Genomic DNA, 26,632 nt, shown 5'->3' on the forward strand with positions numbered 1-26,632 from the left:
CTCCAAGTTGATGGCCACTGTTCCATATGGTCCAGGGGACTTCTGACTTGTGCACAAAATTGACTAAACCATGCATTGCTTTGCTGCACGCAGACAGAACCTCAGTTTGTTTGCCAAGTGGAGACAACAGTTCCAAGCTCATCACTCAAGGATTTTGAAACACTGAGTTAAGAGGTTCCTGGCAATGATTCCCACAAGAAAACTAGAAAACATTGTTTAAAATTCAGAATAGGCAATGAATATGAGGAGCTGACTTCTAAATCTAGAGATGATTCATGTAATTGGGACTGGACAGTTTCAAATCACAGACAACTCACAGCAGGTGGTCCCTAGCTTTAAAACATTGTTTGTTTGTTTTCTGGAAGGGAACAGACCTTTAGAACATGTTTGCTGCTGATGTGGGGTAGTGGGAAGACACGAGTTTGCTGAGATGATAGTGGTTTGGGGTACATGAGCTGGCCAATCTTGAACTCCAGGTGCTTTATTCTGTTCTCTGTAGTTATAGGATGTCTCTGGAGACCCTATAGGATTTTGTTCCTTTGTACAATATGATTCTGTCACTGCAAGAGAATGTTATTATAATGAAGGAAATGGAAAGAGGGAAAGACATATAGGATAATAACACAGAGTTCATCTGATTTTTTTTTGGGTATTGATCAAATGCACTCATAATTGAGCCTGTCTTCCTTTTAGGTTTCTGGATCATTTTATGTTCTGTTGAGTGGTTTGGGTTTGGGGTATTAGAGGTAGGACTGAATAAGCATGTTTGCAAAGTCATGGAGGGACAAAAGATCGAAACTGACCAACTACAACTTAGTTTTTATGTCAGTCAGTTTTGCTTTCACATCTCACAAAGTGCTGTGTTCCTTTTGAGTGGTGTAGCTAGACAGAAGCCAGATTTGACCTGTTTGAGGGGTCGTCCTTAATCAGGGGTGCATTTAAAAATAACCAAGTGAGCATTTCCAAAAATCCATATCCCAGGCACACCCTTACAGATTTGGACTCCATGTTTCGAGTGGGGCCTGGTTATACTTATCTTGAAAAACTGTCAAGCTGACTGACTCTGGTGCACACCGCTGGTTAAAATTCTCGCCTGCAAAGAATTGGTTACTGGAGGCAATTTGCTGTAATCTGAGATGCTATCATTACTCTGAATAATGTGGATGGTTCCGGGGAGATGGTATAGTCTAGCTCTCTACTTGAAAAGTAAATTATTTCTACATCTCTGCTGTGTGGTTGTCCAGCATCTGCATGAATATATGCACTGAAGGGGACATCAAGTCAAGTAGGAATTCAGTCACTCCATGTGAAAACAGAAACCTTTCTCCATATGCATCTGGAATCTGCTATGTGCAATTTACATGGCAGGGCTGGCTACATAATGTGCAGGGACCAGTGCAAAATGAAAATGGGAGACCTCTCATCTAAAAAGTACCAAGAATCTCGACAGCAACAACAGAGCAGTAGACCAAGTGACCAAGTTGGGGGCTCTTCTGAGTGGGAGTCCTGTGCTTCTCAGCAGGTTGCATGGCCATGAAGCTGGGAAGCTGGTCATGTCCACTGAGTACACTTCCTTTCATTCTTCATGTCCAATTTCTGTTCTTGTCTAAACCTTGTTCCTATAGTACCATAGATTCATATACTCATTCTGAAAGGCAGAAACTGTAACTAGAGATCAGCATGGGAATATATCTCATTGGTTAGAACATGGGTAATGATTAGGTGACCTGGATATAATAATTGTCTCAATGTGATACGGTTCTTTTGAGGATTAAATTATCTGGTTTGTGCAAAGTACCAAGAATAGTGCATGGCATGGAACAAGCTCTCAATAACGGACAGCTATTTTCATTCACTGGGAGCTATTCATAGTCTGATCTATAGTGTATGGAGGCTGCCATAGCCCATTTAAAAACTAAGCTCTGACAGCTCTTTGTCCATTTCCATTGTTCTACTGTCAGCCATTCTTCTTAAGCTGGTAAGGTATTCAGTTGGTGCCCCGACCTCCCTCTGAGTCTCCCCCAACCCACTCTTTACATGGGAGCCAGAGTGCCATATAAACACCAATCCATGGCAGTTCCTGATAAAATCCCCTTACTGTGTCCTCACCCTTTGCCTTCTGGATGGAACCCATGCTCCTAACTGGCCCATGACTGCGAACTGGTCCTCACTGCTCTCAGAACTGCCTCGCCATTCTTGACATTTATTTGCTTATTCATTTAATACATATTTATTGAGCATTTTCTAGTAGTAACATTTATGAAGTACTCATTGATCAGTGTTTGATCAATATTAGTTATTATTATTACTGTAGACCTCAATGTTGTTGTTGTTCAGTAGCAGGTATTTGCCAGCCCCTGGGTATTCAGAAGTGAATTCAAGGAGCGCAGTGCCTGCCCTTATAGAACTTGCTGCACAGTGAGGGAGACAGACATTTAGCACATAATTACCCATCTTCTGAGTCCATTAACTGTGCAAACAGGCCATGCTAACTGTCGCCCCTGGTTCTCAATCCCTTAGGCCACATGCTGTTTTATCTGGGGGAATGCTGTCAAGTTTCTAGAATGCAAGATACACATCTGACTCTGCCCAACCCACTTTTCTTAGGACTCGAGCATGGAGCATGATATCAGAACTGAGTGCAAAGGGCTGCCTCCCATCCAACTGTAAATCTGCATTGGTGAAGTTGGGCCTGGAGGCGAAAACCCTCTTCATTGCTTTTACCTTTCTCAATCACATAGTCTTGAACTGTCTATCAATAAAAGATAAGGAAGTTGCCTTTGTAGGTCTTCACATTTAATTCTGATTTTTTTGTCTTTTATGATATAAATATTCTGAGAAGAGTGCTAGATTAGGAATTATTCATTGATTTATTCATTCAATCAAAATGTATTCAATGTCTCTATGTACTGGGAAGTCTTCAGGGTAATAGCAGTTGCAGATGCATATAGACCTTATTCTCCTGCCTTCCACATACTTTAACCCATTCAGCCCTCAAGCATCCCTATGAGGCACATTACTACTTGTGTGCCCATTTTACAGGTAGGAAAAGTGAGACAGAGAGAAGCTAAATAGCAAGGCATTACGTGATGGAATTAGAATCCAAACTCACAGTTTAATCCGAAAGTCTATCACTCTACCTCTGCTCTAGAACACTCCAAATCCCGGAACCCATGGGACCATGAAAGAAAAATACCTGCTCTACTGCATCTTTTCTTTCCAGGGGGATGGTCCCACACCATGAGTGATAAATACACAGATAAGCTAATTTCATTCATAAAGATAGTGCCAAGGAAATGCAGACATACAAGAAAATAAAACATTCTATAAAATAGGATTGACAGATATGGGAAGGGTCTGGTTAACTGTTCTGAAAGGCTTCTCTGAGAAGGTAACATCTAAGGCAGGACTTGATGAGAAGTGGCAGAAGAAGGTCCTAATGTATAGAAGGCAAATTTAGAAAAGAGGAAATGATTTAGCCTGTTTGGAGGACAGAAAGTCAGGCAAGTTTGCTACGGTGGAAGTGTCAGGGTGTAGAGGGCGGGTCATTTGGGCACAGACACCACGGGCAGGACTGGATTCTATTCTAAGTGTGATGAGAAATCACTGAGGGTTTGAAACATTGAAGCAGGAGATTGATTTTCTCTTGAACACGTACTTTCTGAGTGGGGTGTGAAAAGTGCACTATGGGGAACCTGGCGCAGAGGCAGGGAGGTGAGTAGATCAAACCAGGGATGTTGCTTGGCTGGTGGAGGCAGAAGTGGTGAGAAGAGACAGGATTCTGTGTGTGAGTAAAGGGCTAGACTGGCTCTAGGAGATGAAGCAAAGTGAGAGCTGATGAATGGCCCCAGGTTTATGCCTCGAGCACTGGGTAAGTGATGTCACCATGTCAAGAAAGTGAGCCTGGCTCCTTGTCTGGCTCCATCCAGATGCATGATCTTGACTGTTATTTTGACTTTCTGACCTTATGTATCTACTTAATCCCTAAATTGGAGTTTTTGAATTGATGATCACTAGAGTAGCTTTCGAGGTAGCCCCTCAAAAAAACTATGTTCACATCCTAATAGCTGGGTCCTATAAATAGCACTTGATGTGGAAAACATGCCCTTGCAGATGTAATTAAATTGAGGATCTGGGATGAGCTCTCCCTGGATTACCCAAGTGGCACTAAATCCAATCACGTGTCCTTGTAAGAGGGGTGGTAGAGAAAGATTAGGCAGGTGGGAGAGGAGGGGCTATGTGAAGGCAGAGGCAGACATGAGAGGGAGGCAGTCACAAGCCCAGGAGTGCCTGCTGGGCCCCTGGGAGGTGGGAGGCTTGAGGGGTGTGTTTCCTATGGAGCCTTCCCAGGGAGTGCGGTTCCACCAGCACCTTGTTTTCCACTCTACCTCTAGAACTGTGAGAGAATAATTTCTGTTGTTTGTGATCACTTATGACAGCAGATCTTTGGAAACAAATGTATATCCAAGATCATGCCCAGGTGATCTTAGATCTGAAGCTGTTTGGGCAGAAAAGTTGACACTTACAGCTAAGATGCAAGTAATGGAAATGTTGAGACCTAAAATAACCAGAGTTCCATTTGATAACAAATGTTTCGACATGTTTATCTAGTTCATGTGTGAAGCATTTTGAGATGATCATTTTAAGCACGTGCTCAGTGGGCGGCCCTCTGCAGATGCCTGCACAGCTGCTGACCTGAACAGCCTGTCGACACTCTGCATCCCATTAGAGGCCCTGAGCTGTGGCCAAAGTCCCGCCTGTGACTGTGAGAATACACTCCCTCCATAGGGAAGCCAGCCAGACATGTTTCCAGAAAGAAGGGCGTCTCCCTGCCAGGAGGGTTGGTGGGTGGGTGGGTGAGAACAGTAACCTGATGATATTAACAAATGGGGTGAATTTGTTTACTTAAGTGGAGACTTAAACATCACTTCATTCTAACTGATCCTGAAATGGAAGTGAGCCTAAACAAATCTCAGAAAGCATTTCACGGCTTACTCACAAAAACTATCGTTTTCAAGTTGAGGAAACAGAATCCTCCCAGTCATTTTTCACTTTCTCCAATGGTTTATTTTCCTGCATTTTAATGGCTTATGTGTTGAGCACATACAATACTCAGCAGAAAGTCCCACACTTGGAGAAAACTTGCCTGGCACATCGGCAGCCCACATCCTTGTCAACTTGAGAAGGGAAGGTGGCACTGCCTGCGCGTTGGATTCAGGAGTCACCCTGTGGCTGCTTTGCGGTGCCCCTTCTTGATTACAAATATGGCAGTGGGAGATCTCTACGAGGATATTTAACTGGTAAAAGCTGAGTTTAAGTCTTTGAGCTGCAAGTCATTTAACCTCCCAATAGCTCTCACTTCCACCTGGGAAGAAGGATGAATAAAATTCCCTTCCCACCTAAGAGAGAAGCACAAATTCAATAAAGCAACAGCAACGGGATGACCTGGGAACAGAGAAAGCACCACATGCGCATCAGAGATGAACCGAAGCACGCTATTTTCATTTTGAGCATGTTTGTTTTTGTTACTGCAGCTACTAGTTGTAGTTTGGTGGCTCCTTGAGGATGGCCTAACCATCCTGTGAAGTCTCTGCAGGTAGGTTTCTGTGCTTTAATTCTCATTGTACATGGGCAAAAAAATATGGTCTTTAACCTCTCAGGCATTTTAAGGGTGTGATGGAATGAGACACACACTAAGTAAAGATTCACTGTTCTTGAGGAGCTTACAAATGTGGTTCTGAGAATAAGTGACTAGTTGGTGTGAGCATCAATCATGGCCAGGAGCAAGCGGAGGCAAAGAAGTGGCTGGTCTTCTCTAGGCCAACTGCTGTGAGCTCAAGGGTCACTGCTGATAGAAATGTGCCCCTCTTTCTACCAGGCTCCCCTGTGCGACAAAACCTCCTGTTTGGGAAGGACCCTTTTCCTGGTGCAGATGTCCATTTCCTTATCTCCATTGCCTTCAAGCTTTCTCAGGTAAGGACTTTGTAAATATACTTTATCTCAAGGTGGAAATGTTGGTCAAGATAAATGTCAGGTCCTAAAAAAATATTAACAGTTAATGAAGATTACTGTTTAGGCTGGGAAAATCAATCTCTAGTGTACCTTCAGATATAGCCTTGGAGAAGGCTTTTTGCTGCTGTTGATTTGTTTAGATGATGCAGCAGGTAAAAGACATGTCACATCAGGGCCACCACACGTGCGGCTGCTTTGGTTGCTTTGGTTAGAATCCCGCATTGCTCTTCATCAGATCCTTATTGAACCCTCATCCCTCCCCCAGTGGAGCGTCCTCATCTCTGGCTATCTTGCAGAGAAATCAAGTCACAGTTCCAGAGAATTCTGGTCGCCTGGCCAATTTTGCACTGCCTGGATCCTGTGAGTGATAGGAATCAAATCATTTCACAATCTGCAAACTCCCAGAAGCCTGATTCTTTGTCATGAATTCTCAATTTGCCTTGTTGACAGTTCTGTGGTTCAGATGGTAGAAGTGAGTGGGGAGCAGCTGCTCTGGACTTAACAAGGATGAGTGGGTACCCGTCTGGGGATGTGGAAGTGATGGGGGCTTGTGGGGGTGGGACCATGCCCCCTTACACTGTGATATGAAGGCACATGGACCTCTGCCAGAGCGATATGGTGTGAGTGAGAATTCAGATTGCAAGAAACCTTAAGAAATGACCAAGAGTTCCATGGTGTTTTGCATTTCCTCCTGAGACATCCAACTGAGAGGGAATTCACTCTGGGAGAGTTTGACCTGTGTTTCTGAAAAGTGGGAAACAAGAGGACTAGTTTGTGATTTCTACCCAGAGAAAGGGTAACAAAGCTGCCCTGATGTGTTCGGCTCCCCCACTGCCCCTTCCCCAGAAGTAGGGCAAAGCTGAGCGTGCTGTGTGCTGTAGGCATGGGAGGGAGCCAGAGGCAGGATGTGATCTGGACCTGGGTTCAAGGACTCCATGTGGAGGGGTAGGGATCCTAACAGTGAGAATCTAAGAGGTGGTAACAGGAAGTTGAGAAGTTGGAGAAGAGGTTAGAAGCTGCCAGCAGGACAGATCTTACTCTGAGGAGGGAGGTGGGGTCCTTAGTAGAAGCAACTCTGAAAAAACCCACTAACCTGCCCCACAAAGCACAACTTAACTCCTCCTGCACCCTCCTTCTGCAGGGAACTGATAGCGCATCACAGCTGGGCCTGCCTCTCAGGTACTAATAATCCTTTCCTTCCCCAGGCTGGATGTGAAAGTGGGTGACCACAGCATTTATTGTCCAGACTGGGGCACTGTTAGAATGAAAGGGGTACTCCAATAATCATGTTTAGGACTTTTCTGGGCAGACTGGTTTGTATGATTGTTCTGGGCAGCAGCCATTGGAGAGAGGAAGGAGAGGTACCAGGAGCCCAATGAACACCTGCTCTCCATCCACCCCTCGCTGCAGGCTTCTGTCCCAGAAAGGAAGGGGAACCTACTGCTGAATGAAATCTGGAGTTCTAGTATGGTGAAATGACATTGTTCTCATGACTAATATTGGCCGGTCCAGAAAAGCATTGCAACTTTCTAAGATTTCATCCAGTGTTAGGAAAGAACACCTCTGGAAATGTAGAGAAAGCGTAAAGTTGCTTTATGTGCCCACCTTATGAGTGTAGCACTTGCAGTAAAACACTATGGGGTCTGATTACAATATTCATGGTGCCCATGTAGTAGCTGACATTATGGGATGAGGAGGTAGGGAGATAGTAGCGCCCATGCTCTTCCTGCCATGCCTAGGACTTTGGGCTTCCCATCAATCCATCATGCTTTTCAGCATGTGCTCTGTACATTGGCATTCCTGGGGCACCAGGACAGGCACCTGGCTCCACTTGAAAGGGAAGCCATGGACATAAGGCCTGCCACTGGTTGAAGCTTGGCTTAGATAGTGCTAATGGCTGCCTCTGCTGGGTGGTTATCATTGGATCACCTGCTTCATCATTCCCAGTTCTCTCTCACACAGACTCTAAAAAGCAGATATGATGATCTCTCTTTCTCTCTCTCTTCTTTTTAGATAAAGGATTTGAGGTCAGGAAAGATAAGTGTACCATGATAATTTCCTCTGTAGCAGGATCAAGAAGCAAATCTACATTTTGTAATTACAATATCCTGTTCTTTTCACACTTCTGTAAGGCCCTGCTAAGCAAGCCTCTAGAGTTTCCGTGGGTGTGGTTTTGAAGGAGACATTTTTAGGGAAGCTGATATTCTATTGCCCTAGTGTGCCCTGTGTTAAAACCCTCTAATGGCATCTGTCCCTGTCGTAAAGAGAAATAAGCAATTGGGCAAGCTTGGAGACTTGGTGGTGGCATGTCATTTGCTTCACTAATGCAGCTGCTGTATTCTAATGCAGCTGCTGTGTTCTGGGGGTTGTTTCACCCTAAACTAATAGGTGAGAGATTAAAATTGATTTGTAACCTAGCACTGTCAAGGAACATCTCTGAGATGACTTTTGGGATCTAATCCCGCTGCTCATTTCCACAGAAAGGTTGGATGTCATTTAAAAAGATGTCAACATGTTTGTCCTTGATAGATGAGTTGACTTAACAAAAGCTTCAAGCTCAATATAGGTGGTCAGTTCATGATGAAGCCCATGACACTTGGGCCACATTAATAGGAGCAAGGTATCAGCCCAGGGAGGTGACGATTGGTGATCAGCCTGCTTTATCTTGTGCCCACTCAGGGATGTTAGTGAGATAAAGTCCATTAAGAAGTAGGTAACTAGCACTGTGAAGGATCTGGAATTTAAGTGGCGTAGTTAGTGTTTGAGAATTAATTACTGAGTCATCATCTGGGAGGAAAGAAGAAGAAAGCTGTCTTCAAAGTTTAGAAGGGTCCTCTTAAAGCCAATGGTATGGATTTTATTCACAATGTCTTCTGGAAATAACGGGTAGAAACCACAGGAATGCAAATTTCCTAATCATCAGGACTACCTGGTATTGAAGTGTTGCTTTTGGGGCTCTAAGTTCTCCATCCCTTGGGTCTGCATTGAGCCCACTGTTTTGTTCCCTAATTCAATCAGTTACCAAGTTCTTAGTGGCTTCCTCCCATCTCTTTCAAGCCAGCATTGCTATTCTCTCCCTTCCAAAGTATCTCGCATATAGGTTTCAGTGCATGAACACAGTTAGAGCTGGCTGTGGAGATCAAATAACTGGGTCCTTAACTGCATCCCACTATTTATTGTGACCTAGAACAACTACCCAACCTTTCCAAGCTTGTGTAAGTTGTGCCAAAAATATCAAATGAAAGCTAATATGATCTCTGCATGATTTAGACAATGCTATTTACTGAATGTTTGTGTCCTCCCAAATTCATATGCTGAAATCCTACCCCTCAATGTGATCATTAATTGGAGGTTATTTGGGTGGTATTTAGGTTATGAGGGTGGAGCCCTCACAAGAAGAAATTCTGGAGAAAGCTGTATGGCTCCGGTCTGTCATGTGAGGATATGATAAGGTGATGATCTACAAGCTGAGAATCTAATGCTCCCTAGAATCCAATCTTCCACCACCTTGATCTCTGACTTCCCAGCCTCCGGACTATGGGAAATAAAGTTCTGTTGTTTGAGGCATACAGTCTCTGGAAGCAGGTGTCCTTTTTCTATTTTTTAAAATACATGGGCAACAGCACCTCAATGCTCTGTTGTAAGCCTGACTCTACCACTAGACTGTAGGTTTCTTGAGGGCAGGTGCCATGTTGAATGAACTGCCTGGTTTAGTAACTATTGATGGAAGGAATGGATGAAAGAAATGAATAGTGACTTGTCATCCCCAAAGTCCCTTCTAAAGGAGCAGTGCTGGAAAGTTGGATTGTTGAGTAGAAGCTGGTAAAACAGGATTTGCCTCAAAACCCCCAGCCTTTCAGGTCTCTCCTGCATGCTAATGGCTCTGTATTTGTTCAGATTTCCAGAATAATATCTGAGCGGTTTCTTTCTGGAAAAGGTCTTGGAGTATATAAAGGCAGAGGTAGAGATGAAAGTTGCATCTTCTGTATCTGTGCCATCACTAAGCTATCTAGGAGAACTCATTGGAAAGAAGGCTAGGAATGCAGTGGTTGGGAGTGGGCATTCCAGAAGCAGATAGCTCTGGGTCCAACCTGAGTTCCACATGGAACCAATCTGTTCCATGTAACCTAGGGCAAGAGATTTAATAACTCTAAGCCTCAATTTTCTCCATTAAATGAAGCTAATTATTATTATTGGGACTAATTATAATCAACACAGGACCTCTTTCATAGAGGTATTATGAGCTTTATGAAAAAAAAAAAAAACATATAAAAAGCACTTGGCACAATTTAGCTGGTTACATTCATTAAAAGGCTGCCAGTGTTTTTATTGCCCCTAACTTTTCTTTCAAAGGGTTTTCTAGTCTGTATCTTGGAGTAAAAGTGGGGAGATTAGCTTCAGGTTAATCATTAATTCATTCTTATATTTGTCAACAGTGAGGTCTCATGTTATATGTCTCATGTTCTCATGTTCTTTAGGGATATAAATCAGATAAGAATTAAGCCCTCAGTGAGCTTCTGTTTTTACCTAAGAAGAGACAACTTCCTAAATTAGAGCATGTGACTAAGTGTTGCTGGGCCTCAATCATCTTATTATAAAATGGAAAGTTATAGACCAAGAATTAAAATTTATTGAGCAAAATTACAGTATTCTGTGGATGTTGATAACAGTGGCTGGGTAGCTAAAATGGCAGGATTAGAAATAAATGATGGAGAATTCTGAAGAGTGGAGATTATTGATAGATCATGGAGATGTGCTCTACATCAAGCTCATAGTTTTTGCACACACTATCCACCTCCCCCCTGGAATGTAACCCCCTTTGTTCATCTGCCCCTTCATCCATACAACTTCTGTTCACCCTACAGGACTCAACCTAAGCACATACTTTCACTGGGAAGATCTTCTCTGATCTACTTGTATTTCATTGCCATTAGCTTCTCATGCATGTCCTTATTATAGATGTTACAATTTAGTTTTTAATCGCTAACAACAAAACCTAGAATTCTTCAAGAGCTAGAGCGCCTTATTTATTATTTCTTCCCTGACACTTGGCACGCAGGTATTTAATATTTATATGAATGACTAAAAATCATTGATATATTTATGAAGGAATAAATTAGCATAAACATGAAGTCTACTTGCCCCACAATTAATAACTCCTTCACTCGAGGGGCGGATGATTGCAGTTGGGGGCTGCCAGATACCTATTTTCCTTTTCTTCATGACAGTTTTCACTTGATGGTGCTCTTATATAGTCCATGTCATTCAGGAGAAAATGATAACACTCTTCCTCAGTTATGCACACAGCCAAATCCCATCCTTCTGAGCAGAAGACTGGGTCAGGAAGAGTCATGGGACTGGAATTGCTCAATCAGACCAAAGCCCAGGATTTGATCTAGGATGAAAGAAGCCCTCTTCCCAGGATCATACAAACCAAAGGAAAGGTTAGGAGGCAGCTCAAGTTGTAGAGTCAGAAATTCAAATTCTGTCATATTTTTTTTTCCACTTAGTTTCTCTACATGTTGATGTTGATTTTATTCTCTCAGATTTTTTTTTTTTTAACACATCAGGGGAGGTGGTTACCACATATCCTGTGCTTCATACCTGGTCTACAGCCTTACAACAGCAAAAGGAGTTGGTATGAAGGAAATGGTCCAAGGTCATCTAATTGTTGAGGACAAGTGTAGAGATACTGATTAACTTGAGATCTTATTTAGGCAGGAAAGCATATTGACCACTAAAGAAAGAAAGTAAAAAAGCATATTGACAACAAAAGTAAGCATATTGACCACTAAGTAGAAATTGAATATGTAACTTTATTTTTTTTAAAGATTTTATTTATTTATTTATTATTTTATTTATGTACAAGCACTGGGTACAGTCAGAAGCACGGGAGGGTGAGAGAATTCACCAGAGCCAGAGCGGACAGCAGAACAGGCAGACTGACGAAGAAATACACTGCTGAGGGGAGCAGCGGGCGGCAGGAGAGGTCTGCGCGCCATGCGGGACCCTCACCTGGCGGCCGGGATTGAACAGGTGCTGCAGAGGCTGGGGGCAGCTTCACAACCCAGAGCTCAACTGCTGCGCCACCGGGGAGGCCCCTGAATATGTAACTTTAAAGTAGCAGAAAGGAAAAAGGTAAAAAGGAAAATTAATTAACCCATGGATACAGGATAGAAAACTTAAACAGCATAAAAATAATGGTAAGAAAACACAAAATAGATTGGCAAAAATGAATACATAAAATCAGGTCATGTGCTCACTGTAAGTAGACTCTACTCATAAATTAAAAGACAGATATTGAGAGATTGAATTTAAAAAAAAAGAAAAATCTATCTCAGTGCAGATTACAAATGACAGACTCAAAACCCAAAGATACAGAGAGGTTGAGAGTATTCGGATGAAAAAAGACAGATAAGGCATGTACTAGCCAAGAGAAAGCTGTTCCATTAACGTTGGACAAATGATTTCTAAAGCAAAGAGCATCATTAGACATGATGGAATCTACCTGATATTAAAAGTAATAATCTTTAGAAATATATAGCAATTTTAAACTTTAAATAATACATAGCCTCAAAAGTACATATAAGCAAAACATGACTAAATTTTGCAAGGAGAATTAGATGAGTCCATAATCATTATGGGGGATTGTACATCATTGTCAGTATTAGATCAAGCAGACAAAAATTCATAAGGTCGTCGATTACTAAAATATCTCTGAACATCTCCAAGATATAATAGGCATACTCTCTACCCAATTATGAACAGATATATATTTATTTCTAACATACATGACACATTTATGAAAATTGATCATTTATTGGACCATAAACAAATTTCAGAAAAATGTCAAAGAACATCTTATTGACCACATTTTCTGTGTACAATAGAATTAAATTAGCTATCATTAAAAAATACCAGTTGAAGAAATGCTGTATATTTGCAATTTTAAATTGTACTTTTAATTATTTCATGGAACAAAGAGAAGATCTTAATGGAAGTTAGGATATATTTAGAACTGACCAGTTGCACAATTACTACCTATACAACCGTATAGATTCAGTTGGGGGGAAAATTGCATGCAGGGTACATGGGGCCCCTCTATGCTATCTCTGCCACATCTTCTGAATCTATAATTATCTTAAAATAAAAAGATCAAGAGTGAGCTTTCTATGTTTGTTCCTGCATCCACACTTTTGTGGGATGCTAAATTCATATTTCTGATCTCAATGCGAGGCATCTCAGGTTCATGACTTGACAGGTGCAGGAAGATCAATCACAGGCAATAAAGTGAAGGGGACGAACACCCTTCCTGTAAGCACTGTCATCAGAGAGACTTGGACAGTTTCACACATGGTCTTTGCAATTCCCCCATCACCACCAACACTCAGGCCTCAGCTGTAACATGGATATACCACGGCTTAGCTCATTTGGTTGTTGCCAGTTATAGAAAAGGAGAAGTTTTGAAACAAATAGTTGACATGTACACCACAGACCTCTTTTCTTTTCCCTGTGATGACTATGCTGGCTCCTAGATTATCAGTATCTCTGTCATCTTGCTCTGTCCCTTCTTTCTGGAGTAGCTAGACATTTTTAAAGCATGCAGCAGATGTGTGGTTTGGGGGATGGCCACTTTATAGAGACTAAAAAGGAAGTTGAAGGGCAGTAGTCTTGGTTGCCATGTGGCAGGCAAGTTTGGAGGTAACCAGAGCAGGGATTTGGAGAAAGTCAGGAGAAGAGGATTTGTGGAGGAGAATGAATCCAGTCAGACAAAGATCTAGAGACTAAGCACTGATGAATTCATCACAAGGATGAAACCTGAGAAAGAGACAAGGTGATGCAATTTCAGTGTGCGATAACCTGCATGGTCATCTGTGGTTTGCAGAGAAAGGGTTTTCCTCTTTTGGAGAGATTTGGTTCTGAGACTGGAGGTTAAATGTATGTGTAAAGGAAGACTCTGCCCAGTGTCCTGATAACCTTTTTACTTCAATCAACACATTTCAGAGCAATCAACACATCCCAAATTGCTCTCTGCATTTGAGGTATGTTGATGATTCACGATGGAGGACGGGCGAGCTCTGTACTAACACTATAGTCCCAAGGGGAGAATCCTGTGTGTCCCTGGTGTAGTGACTATTGGCAAGGTCTGTGACTTGCATGGGGACTCCTTGCTTTGTGGGTGGTTTCATTAAGTTGGTGCCAACAACATACTGCCCTCATCAATGAGTGGATCCAGTAGGTATTGGCAGCTGGCATTTGCCTTGGAGTGAATCACTGGCAATGCCTTCTTGGAAGTCAGGGAAGAGGAAACAGACTGACTTTTTTTTTTTTTTAAATCACATAAAGCACCTGAATTCCCACATAGTTTCTGCCCTGTGCTACTAAGCAAGAATAGGAGGTTGTATTCAAAATACATAGATTGTTTAATCAAAAGTTGCACGAAATAGGCAGCAGCTGAATTTCCTTAGAGAAATTCATCTTCAAAAAATTGGTAATGAGGAAGTCAACAAAACAATGTAACTAAACTTGTGTTACCAAGCTTGTCTAGAATCATCTGGAAGGAATCAGAACAAGCCCACAGCACCATGTAGGATGCACAGCAGGGTTTCCTCTGGCTGCCAAAGGTGTCCCTGGTACACTGCTCTTAGTTAGTTTCCCTTTGAAGAAGAAACAAGCAATGCTGTACTAGGTGACCAATTCCAGGATTCAGAACTTTCAGAAAAATAAAAAGATTTTAGCAACTTTCCTTACATAGTCAACATGGACCCAAATCTTTATGACCTAGGGATTTGGAAAACTAAAGCTTATTTTAACTCATCCTATAGAGATTTTTATTTTTGTGCATTGTGTCACTTGTCATTGTGCAATGACTAACCTGCTTTGAGATGTGTTATTGGGAAAGTGAAGTTCTGAGAGTCCAGTTGTCATTTGTGTATGTGTGTAAAATTGAACTATCTTTACTGTCTGGCGTGTGCTTTAAGCAAGGTGTGTTTTATGTGCGTAAATCCCCGCTCCTAGGCAAGTCCACAGGCTTTGCTGGATTTTCCTAGAGCTCAGGGAAAGGAAAAATGATTTATTTGATCATGGATGAAGCCAAATATTTGCACACCTTGCAGTTCACCTATTGCTCACCTGGTGGTTTGGCCATGACTGAAAAAGCTTGCAGCCCTGGGGAGTATGTGAGCAGAGCCAGCCTGGTGAGCAAGTTCAACCTGTGCTGCTGTTTAAACATCTCTGACCTCAGGAGGCCCTGGAGAGATTAATGGAAGTCAGTGAAGATCATTTCACCATGCACAATGCTTATGTGGCCACTGCAGCTCTGGGTCCAGCACACTGGGGTTGGCTTTCTCTGCCCGCCCTGTTTGTCAGCTGCCAGGGTGCTTGCTGTGATCAGCCCAGGGTGAAGGCTGGAGCTCAGTGAGCCTCCTGGAGAAGGTGGGATGGCTATTTGTTACTTGCTGACCCCTGAAGTAGAGAATCTGAGTTTCTGGCAGGAAACGTGCTATATGTGCTGGCCTTTAATAATATAAGTGGCTGGGAAGTCTGCTGCCTGTTTCACTTGCTGATAAAGAATGTTTTCCTTTTGGAAGTGTCAAAGAAATATTATTAGAGGCTTAATATTTCAAAGTAGAGAGGAGGCAGGGAGGGGTGAAAATAGGGTGGGGAGAGAGCACACAGGGGTTATGGTGGGGGACTATGGAACCTGATGTGGTCATACTATGGGGACTACGCCTGAAGGGGAGGTCCTGCACTTCCAAACTATAAGCAATGACGTAACTGTGTTACCACAATAAAAATATATTAGTAAAAAGAACAAATAAAGCAGGAAGAACCATAAAATCCAAGCACTTGGTCAAGCTCAAAGCCAGCATTCACTATGTGGCTCAGCCAAGGGACCACAGGTGTCCATTCCCAGTTCATGTGGTGCCCTTACCCTTGTCCAATCTCCTCTTCCGAATCGCTGCTCAACAAGGCAGGCTGTGATTATGCCAACCTGGAGCCCTCCAGGCATAACTGGGCTGCAGTGGGGACTCCCTGGGTCCTGACACCTGGGGGAGGGGTGCTTCACCTACCTCACCTTTGGGAGAATTCAAAGCTTTCCTGTGATTTCTGTTCCTAAGACTTGGACTCTCCCGGAGTGTACTGTGTCCCTGGTTCCAGGCCTGTGAAGATGGCTTCTACCTAAAACTTAGCCTCTTCATTAGTTTCTCACATAGTAAAAAAATAATCTTCATGTACTAAGGAGGTGTTGACTTTAGCATCTTTGATAAAATCTTAGTGGGAGAGGGCTGGGAAACAAGAAGAAAGAAGAAAGGTTCACACCACAGCAATGAACAAGTATTTAAAGGAAGCAATGTCCATTATGTCCCACCTTTTAAATCGACCTTATTTTTTAGAGCAGTGTTAGGTTCATGGGAAATTGGGTAGGAAGACAGTGTCCCCATGTGCCCCCTACACCGCCATCCTCCTGCCTAACCTCCCTGCCATGAACATCCTGCAGAGTGTTATATTTATTGCAGTTGATGAACCTATATTGACATGTTATTATCACCCAAGGTCCATAGTTTACATTACAGTTTGCTCTTGGTGTTGTACCTTCCATGGGTTTGAACAAATGGATAGTGACATGCTTCTACCATCACAGTATTGCAGAGAACAGGCTCACTGCCCTCAAAAGCCTCCATGCTTTTCCTATTCACCCCTTGGCCCTCCCAGCCCTGGAAACCACAGATCAATTTTAGAGCCTCCATTGTTTAGTCGTTTCCAGAATGTGGTATAGGGGACCATGCAGTATGCAGCCCTTTCAGATTGACTCTCACTTGGTGATATGCACCTAAGTTTCTGCCATATAATATCAATGCTTAAAACATCCTTTGCCCCACCCCCCAGTGTAGGCCCAGCCTTACCCCAGTTCCAGTTTGCTCTCAGTTCCAACTTGCTCCCAACATTTTTTCATACTTTTCCCTCTGTTGCACAGAACAGTCTCCCTCTGCCCTCTGATGTCTTCCATCCTGCTTGTACCTGTTTGCAGCATGCTGTAGCTACTCCCTGCAGGCACTCCCTGCAGGCTCATGAAGGTATTTACAGACAAAGCTCCATTCTTCTAGAAGGTTTTCTACTGAAAGCAAAGCTGTTCATCTCTCTGCACCCACTAAGCTGCTCTGTGGGGCGCTCACAGGGATGCTGGAAGGGGTTGGTCCTCCCCTTAAGCTAGAGCAGGGCTGAGCCACTGGTGAGGGTGGGGCTGACTGTCCTGTGTTGCTCCCCCTACACACCACATTTGTGTCCAGGTGCTGCAGGATAAGCCACGTTTCTCGATTGGACTGAAGTTGTAACTGGGAGCAGACACCAGCTGTGACTGTTGGAATCCCTTTGCTCTGGCTCTTCCATGATGCTGACTCTCTCATCTGACTCCTTTTCCTCCTTCAACCCCATCCATGTAGTTTTCCCCAAGTCTCTGCACTTGGCATCCATGCCTTTTCTTGCAACACTCCTGTACTTACAGATGTATACAACCCCACAGCGGCCTCTTTCACTGTGTGAGACACTGTGAAACACTTTGTGGTGTTCAGCTGACTCTCCAGTCTGGGCTCTCAGCCCACCCTGTCTTGCATTCAGGCCCAGACACTTCCTCTGGTCATCCCAAAGGCATCATACATTCGGTGTCTGACAAACAGAATTCATTCTTCCCACTCAGACCCAGCGTTCTGCTTAACCTCCCCTTTCTCTAGTTGGGGTTGTTTAGGATTTGGTCTTTTGTCTCCTTTTTATGCTCCTTGCCTGCATGTGTTATCACAGCCTCATCCTACTGACTCTCCATCTTATGCTTCTAGCGCCATTCCCCTGGCTGCTGGCATCTCAAATCTTGGCCTCTCTCACCAGGTCACATACAGAGACCCCTGAGCCTGCTACCACCTCCCCATTATCTGTTTCAGTCCTCCTAAGCATAGCGCCTGGGTTAAGCTTGCTGTGGAAAGTGACCTGCCCCTGTACCCCTTCCCCAAGACCTTCAACAGTTTTCCATTGTCTGTTGAAAAACTCCTGAGATGGGTATATCATGGTAGAGTTTCAACAGCCTTGCAAAATTCATTCATTGCTCTTCTTCATGATCACAGTCAAATCAGATTATCCTTGGTTACCAAAGTTCACTGTACACTTTCTTACTTACCATTTTTTGTTTAACCCTTTATCTCTGTCCCTAATGTTCTAATCCTCTATCACTGCCTATCAAATCCTACCTATACCAGATGCACAGCTAAATGCCACTTTTCCATAAAGCCATCCCATTTGGCTTCAGGGAGCGATGGTCTTTAGCTTTTCTAAGCAAGTGCTATTTTATTTATTTATGCATGCAAGAGCTGGGGTACAGACCAAAGGTGTGGGGGGTGTGTGTGAGAGGATTCACCAGAGACAGTGGGGAACAGAACAGGCAGACTGACTGAAATACACTGCTGAGGGGAGCAGCGGGCGAGACAGGAGAGGTCTGCTGCGCCATGTGGGATGCTCCGTGGCTGGCTGGGAATTAAACTAGTGCTGCAGTGGCTGCGGATAGCTTCATAGCTTGCGTCTTAACCCTTGTGCCTCCAGGGAGGCCCCACAAGTGCTGTTTTATTTTTATTTTTGTTCTTGCTGTTTTCCAACTTCTAATTATATGTTAGGATCCCCCATCTTGAAGGCTGAATCCTCCCAAGGAGAGGTACTATGTCTCTTTCACCTTTGTATCTTTTAAGGCAAGTAATATGTACTTAAATGAATTGTTTCACAAGATCAACAGAAAGTGCACTGGGTCCCAAAGGAATAGAACAAAAAGGATGGTGAATTTTGATGCTCAGATGGGAGCAGGAAGTAGTGAGAGCTGGCAGTATCGGCCATGGTGGGTGATGTCAGGTAGGTGAGTACATTTATGTGGCAGGGGTCATGCCTGAGCACAGAGGAGATGTTGACAGCATCCTCCTCCTGCTTTACAATGTTGCCTCTGGCTGGCCCCGAATGTGGACTAGGGCAGGGCTCAGATTGAGCAGTGTGTTGTGTTGGATTATTCATTACACTCAGAACAATAGGGAATTCTGCTAGGGAGCGCAGGCGAGTTTGCTATAAGCCTGTGTTACAGCTCATAATATTACATCCAAGTCTTTTGTGTAATGTAACCCATTACCATATCCCTTGGGTGACTCAAAGTCACACAATCATAGAATGTTAGAGTTGGAAGGAAATACAAAGAAGATCTTGTCAAGGCCTCTGGTTTTATGGGTAGGGAAATTCAGACCCAGAAAGGTTAAGTTCTCCCCAGGTTGCGTAGATTCAGACAGAGTCAGAATGAGAACTGGAGGGAGGAAAGAATCAGAGCTCATCAAGCAAGCACCTACCCTGTGCTGGTGCCTCTGCCCCTGCAGGGAGGTGAGCCTGGCTTCTGTTATTTTCTAGCAAGGATGCTTGGAAATGTAAAATATCACAGGGAACTGATGGCCCATGACTTAGTCCCTGAATCAGACTTCCAAGAGAGTCTCTTTACTTCTTGGTGTCCCTTCTTAAAAGCTAAGTGAGGGGTAAAGGGCATTGGCATTGCCAACATCCCCCACAGACTCAGAACCCAGTGAGGGCCTTCACAAGACCATCTGGTCTACTCTGCACAATGGCCTGATGAAGCAATGACCATTTTTCTCATTTTGCTGACTAGTTATCAACAAGAGAGACAACTTCCGTTCTCCCTGAGCAGCTCAGCGTGGACCTGGTGCCACTAGAACGAGAACGTTCTTTGCACCATGTTAGACTCCAGTCCTTGCTCTGTAAAGGTAAAGGAACTGGAGATGCCACACACTAGTGTTGCTCAGAATTCTCTTCCTTCGAGGCCCAGGGCGAGTCCCCTCTCACCACCACCAACTGTGCTGCACTGTCATTAAATGATGGCATCTCCAACAGGGAAGATCCTCTGATATCCCAGAGCCTGACTTCTTCTGCTACCCAGTGACACTTGCCATCTTGCCCATCTTCTAAGTCCACAAGGAAGAAGGCAGAAGCATTGCTGGGACCTTCCTTAGGTAGGAGGCTGAGGCTCAGGAGTTACTGTAAACAATTCTACAGATACCTGAGCCTGGGGGAAGAAATGATGTGAAAACCACCTTGGCAGAAGGCATCTGTTGCTATGATTTGGGTTAATTCCCCCTTTTGACGGCCTCTGGCCTTGTCATGGAGAACATTCCATGAAGATGGGGATGCCCAGGAGGATTGATGAAGTGACATTAACATGAATGTGGAGGGGAATGGAAAAGGCACCAGGGATCTCATTCCCATGGAAACAGTAATTGTGGCCTTGGATCTTGAGCACAGCATGGGTAATTAAGTGAATCAGAAATTAAAATACAGCCACACATGTACCAATTTAATGGGAGAGGTGGAAAGGGGCTCAGAATTACAATGTGGTCATGGCGTAAGACATAACTGGAGATAGACTGCTTGTGAGCGAGATGGCTTTTAAGCTACTTTGAAAGCCAGTGACTAAAGCCCTGCCCTTGAATCACCCACCTCTCAGCACAGACACACACCCAAGCCACCTGTCTTCATCATTACGGCATGGGCTGATCTGCTGGGAACTGTTGAGTATTTGGTCTTTGACACCTCAACTTTCCTCTGATAACTGGAGGCAGGGCATTTGCAATCTCCTAAAACTAAGTGTGCCAGAGAGTTAGAACCTTGCCTCTGGTTTACAAATAGCTTCCTGCATCTGGTCTGGAGCCTTGTGCCTGCTCTCCAACCTCCCTCAGAAATTCAGGTGTCTAACTCCTCCTAAAATCCAGGTGTCTAGCTTAAAATCAAATTGAAAACAGGGCCTTCCCTGGTGGCGCAGGCAGTCGAGCACAGTGCTGTGAAACTGTCCGTAGCCTCTGTAGCACCGGTTCGATCCCCGCTGGCCGTGGAGATACCCACATGCTGAGCAGACCTCTCCTATCTTGCCCGCTGCTCCCCTCAGCAGTGTGTTTCAGTCAGTCTTCCTGTTCTGTTCCCGGCTCTGTCTCTGGTGAATCCTCTCACCCTCCCACGCATCTGGCCTGTACCTTGGTTCTTGTATGCATGAATAAATAAATCTTAAAAAAAAAAAAATCAAACTGAAAACAAAGGACCCAAGGCAAACAAAACGTAAAATCCCTGCTGTAATACATACTTGCTCTCATTTTTAAATGTGTTGTTTGACTTTGAATTAGGCTAGCATAGAACTGGTCTCAATTAAATTGGCTAGCCAGAATAGTAAGCAGAAGTCACTGGATTCTAATTGTAACTGATCTAAATAATGCAAATGAAAACACTCACACAAAATATATTTATATGTCTGAATGACTAGATTAGCAAAATGTGAACAAATTCTCCTTCCTAAACTTTCATTTTGAAAAAAAATATTAATTTTCATGACATAAAAAAAGCCCACAAAGATCTTGATTGTCATAAGGGTAATCTTTCTCATAAAAATATGAGAAAATTAGATCGTTATTAAAAGAGCTTGATGATATTGGTTGAATGGCAAGGTTCCAGTGGAAATCAAATGTGTATTCCTTTTTAATTAATATGATAAACAACTAGAGAATTTCATTAGCAAATGCTATTCATAGAAACTTGTACAAATGAAAACACATTTCTGGATATTCAGAGGTGTTTTGAGACTCTTGCCCTTTTGTGGTTTTCAGAAAGCTAGATTTCTTCCTTTTTCTTATTCATTTTAATGCATTTTGGTTTTCATTGAATCCTGAGGTGGTGTTCCCATTGAAAGCTGACAGGTGGGTTTTGGTTAGAGATGCTAACTCCTTCCTCTCCCCAGTCTGTCTGTCTGTCTGTCTTGTCTGTCTCTCTCTCTCTTCCCCTTTCCCCAACTCTCTCTCCCCCCATTTTTGATTCCCCACCCAGACCCTTTTCTTTTAATTGGAATGTGACCTACAGTTTTCAGGGTTTTTTCCTGTCACATTTACATACTATTTTCAAAAAATGTTGCTTCTAAACTTAGACGAAAACACAAGCTGCTCGGCTGATTGTCACTTTACTGTCGCCAGAGTCTCTGCTGCCCCAGCAGCCACCCCGGCTCCAGTGGGGTGTACCCAGTGTCCTGCCCGAGTCCACAAGGATGGCCAGGCCTGCTCTGGACAGCATGGTGCATCACATATTGAGCTATAACACATAGAACTCCAAGTTTAAGACTTCTTTCCCACACTGGAAGATTTGGGAAGTCGAAGTCACATTCCTGAATGACAACACTCAGTTCTCCAGTGTCATTGCTCCTTCTGCTCAGTGCCTGGGCCCCGCAACATCTGGGCATCATGTGGAGTTATTGTTAGAAATGTCCATTTCTGGGTCCCACTGCGGACCCACTGAAACAGAAAATTGGGGCAGAGCCCAGCAGCTTGTGTTTTCACCAGCTTTCAGGCCCTGAGGCTGCGCATCCAAGCTTGGACGTGGCCTGTGGGCCCTCTGGGTCTCATTGCATTGTTTCTGTAGCCAGTACTTTTCCTAATCCTGTAACTCCACAGGTCAGGCACTATTTCCCCATTTGATCACTTTGTTGCTAAAGTGCCAGGGGCTTTAATATACCTGGGGGGAACCATGTTTGGATCTATGTTGCTGTGTCAGTATCTGAGATAGCTTCGGGTGTGTTTGGTGGCCTCTGTCACTGCTCCAACATGCATGGTTCTTCTGCATGTTCTTCCCATGTAGATGCAGTGCTTACTACCTAGTGGCTATTGACCTGACTAAACCTGGCATATGTTTATCCATTTAGTGTTCAGAAAAAATATATATTACCAATGGGGTCTCGAAAGGTGCAACAATTTGCCTGAGACTGCACAGCTAGAATAGGGAGGAGCTGGGAAGCCAGGTCTAGCAGTTCTGCTCTAGAGACTACGTCCCTCACTCAGACGCTGGTCTCTCTGATAGAAGTCTCTCCATTTTGCCTGGAGACATTTGGCCTCACCACTTTCTGCCTTGCTGTTCCTGATAATCTGGTTTCTGTTCACTATCTGGAGCTTTCAACTATAAGAAATTTCTGGCCTCACCTGTCCCCTGACATGGCTCACGAGGGAAAGAGATCTAGAGGCTCATTCTCTGGGCATCGATCGTAAGGTAAAGGTTGGTTTACAAGGTGATCTTGGCTTTGAATTTACCAGGTAATTCTTGCCTATATAGGGTCGACCTCCCCAAAATGTTCAGATAGGCTTTTCCAAGATTTCCAGAGCAGGTTTTATCTAATACATGTCACCTTGGCATGTGGAGCTAAAGTTAATTAAAACCCTACAGGTCTCAAGAGAAACTGCTAACCTTTTCATCAGGGAAACTAATCGTAAGCAGGGCAAACATCTAGAGGCAAGATTCTGTCATGTGAAGTCATTCCTTTCAGGTCACATGAGACCCCATCTCTCTCTTTGATACCCCAAGCTTCATCCTACCTCTTCATTTGGGATGTAAGCCTTCACCTTGTTCCATTCAGAATTTATAGCCATATACATTCTCTATATGTATGTAATTGGCTTTGTACTTTTCCTAATCTATCTGGTGTTAATGGGTTTGCTTGTCCATCCAGAGAAGAGCCCAGATGGAGGATACTGCGTAAAACAAAGGGGTGCCCAGGAATCCTAAATTGTTAAGGGAAGAACCTCATATTCTCTGTTTGAAGGGTCTGTGCCACCTGTACTCATCAAAGCAACATAATCAAACTCTAGTGTGCTCAATGATTTCATCAGTGAGAGATTCTATGGGAGTAAAGAGCGAGAGGGAGTAGGAGAGAGCAGGACTTCAAAATACAGATTCCTGAACAAACTGTGAAGTCACCTGTCCCTTGTGGGCACCAGTAGCCAACCAGGACTCTGAATGGGACAGTCAAGGTCCAAATGCAAAGCTGCCAGGAGAATGAATCCAAGGTAGCTCCTGGCAGGAAATACAAACAAAGTTTTTTTTTTTTTTGTCCCACACAAAGTTGGGAGAGAAGAGAGTTAAAATGTACTGCACTTTAACTTCCACTATCCCCTGCTAACCACATCAAATTCGGGCACCCATGTATATACCAGGCAATATTCTGAGAGCTCTCCAGTCTCAGGAACACAAGTTAACCCCACGTATGAACTGGCATCTGGGAGGAAAAAGGAAAGCAGTACCTCAATAATTAGGAAAGAAATTGTGCACCCCAGACATGGAGGCAGCAGCCACTGTAGCCGTGACTGTGGCTAAGCTCACAGCTGGCGGTGACCACACATGCAACAATGCAGCTAGATGACAGGCCAGGGGCCTCCTGACTCCCAGGGGATCAGTCTCTGTCCCATGCAGCACTTAGGCAGTTATGCAATTGGGCAAGTTCAACCAAATATGTCCAAATATGCCTACCCACCACTCTACCCCTTCTAGTCGATCTCCACTCTTTCATGGACACCCCCTATTACCCTCCCCTCAAGTTCTGGCCCCTGGGAAATCCCTTGACCTGTCCTTACACATGTTCATGCTGGATGGGACCCCTGCCGTTTGCCTCTCAAAATTAAAATGTGTGAGCGGCCGTTCAGTCCTCCGTTTCAGGAGAACTTGCTCTTGACCTCTGCTCTCTCATTGTGGAGTCTGAGTGTGTCCTTCTTAAAAAGCAATCCAGGCTGCAGGGAGAACATAGGGGCACTCATTAAGAGGACTCCCTCCCAGGGCCCAGAACACACACCAAGTGTGTGGCCCAAGTGGGTGGCCGTTTGCTTGCTTGCTTCCAAAAAGAGAGAGGACTGGCCCCTTCCCTTCCCATCAAAATTGGCTCCTCCCTTTCCAGGCCTGCCCTTCAACTCTCCCCTGTGGGCTTCCTTGCGCTTCCTGCTGCTCCCAGTACTGGCCCTGAGACTGCAGTGGAGCAAGGAGGAGAGAGAGTGTGATTAAAACCTCATCGTGGTAGCCGGGCAATTGGGCGTTCATTATCTCATGACACAGGAGTACTGAAATGGAACATTCACATATTTTAAACGCACAGAGAATTGTGCTTTAATATAATTATTTTTGAAAGATTCTTCATCAGAAAGGTTAATAAGAGCAATATAGGTTAATAACAGCACCAAGGAAGTCTACATCCTCTGATAATTGACCTTATTGATATGGGAAGCACCCTGTGCCTCACCTTGGGGTGTGTGGCGCTCTCCCCAGTCAATTATCTGCTAATGACACTTGCCTCTTCTGCTGAGGCCGAGCTCTTGCCGAGTCTGCAATTCCCTCTGCCTTCCCTCCAGAAGAGCCCTACTAGGGATTCTTGCAGGTCCTCGCTGGTGTCCGACTTTCTGATCAGAATGGTGAAAAAGTGGAGCCAAGGCAGGGGACATTTATAAAGAACTCCCATTTGCTGGATGATGGGCTCTTTGACTGCTCTGGTGGAACGGGCAGGGCTTGCCCCATTTTACATATGGAAAATGGAGGCTTTGAGAAGTGACATGCTCAAGGTCACAGTTAAGAGTGGCATTGTCTTTTGCTGGTTTCTCCCATTGCTCAACCCCTGTTGAGGCAGCTGCCCCAGGTGGAGGCATCTGTGAGTGCCTCAGCAAAACCCAGTATCCTGCAGATACTGGGCTGAGAGCTGCCTCTTTGAGACGAGTGGAGGCAGATGCGAAGCCTCAGGACCACAGACTCTCCAGAGGGGCACTTCAGGGTAGAAAGTCGTCCATGGAGATCCATCTGGAACCACAGCGTCTGCCATAACTTCTTGTCACCTCCTCTTGACCCTGAATCTGATCTTCCTTTGAGCACTGGTGCTGACAGAGTGACGGTCCCAGGTGGCTGTTGTGGCGCCGTCAGTCAGCTGTTCATGAGGGGCGGCACGTGGCAGTGTGACACGGAGCCGCACCGCCCCTGTGCCTGCCCGAGTGCTGCGTGGATGTTTCCCTCTGGGGCTCCTTAGAAATCAGCTTCCAAGAACTCTGAGACTCAATTACTGAGAACACAGTCCCCACGAATGGGCTGCTGGCCTGAGCTTTGTCTCGGACCCTGCTCCCCGAGAGGTAGTGGCTCTCCTTGAGAATACACCTGGACTTCAGGACTCCTGTGCTCCAGGTTGCTGGGGGAGCTATTCAGGGACCTCAGCAGGGATTGTGGGGGGACATGCTGACCCTCTGTTTCTGGACAAGAAGCTAAGGGATTGCCACGTCTCAGGTTATGTGAAAGGGGAAGAGTTATGTCTACTCACTTAAATATTTCACAGTCAACTGAGTGAAAATGCAGATGGCCTGTAACCTCAGGGAATGGGGTGCCTTGATAGCAGGGGGCTGCTCTTAGAAAGTGAATGGTTATGTTATTTTCTCCTTCCTGACTTTAAAATGAGTATTAATTAGCCTGGCCCCATTACTCTGTGACACAGATCAGCTTTTCCATAATTTTAATTTTTCCATGAACAGCACAACCGCTAAATTTTTTTAAAAAGATTTATTTTATTTATACAAGAACTGGGGTACAGGCCAGAGGCGCAGGAGGGTGAGAGGATTCACCAGAGACAGAGTGGGGAACAGAACAGGCAGACTGACAAAATACACTGCTGACGGGAGCAGCGGGCGAGACAGGAGAGGTCTGCTTGCCTTGTGGGTTGCTCTGAGGCCGGTGGGGATTGAACCAGCACTGCAGAGGCTGCAGACAGCTTCAC

The 26,632-nt window shown here is 44.3% G+C and overlaps 1 long non-coding RNA gene across 1 annotated transcript in view; it reads left to right on the forward strand.

Annotated features, from left to right (window-relative positions):
* LOC129145517 (uncharacterized) overlaps positions 1 to 26,632 on the forward strand; it is a 49,886-nt gene that overhangs the window by 11,694 nt on the left and 11,560 nt on the right. The window contains exon 2 of the long non-coding RNA XR_008551207.1: positions 5,879 to 5,973. This is a non-coding gene — a long non-coding RNA (uncharacterized LOC129145517). The remainder of the gene's footprint in view (positions 1 to 5,878; positions 5,974 to 26,632) is intronic.

Source organism: Talpa occidentalis, unplaced genomic scaffold (genome assembly GCF_014898055.3).
Source record: "Talpa occidentalis isolate TD23 unplaced genomic scaffold, MPIMG_talOcc4v2.1 talOcc4.12, whole genome shotgun sequence".
NCBI lineage: Eukaryota > Metazoa > Chordata > Mammalia > Eulipotyphla > Talpidae > Talpa > Talpa occidentalis.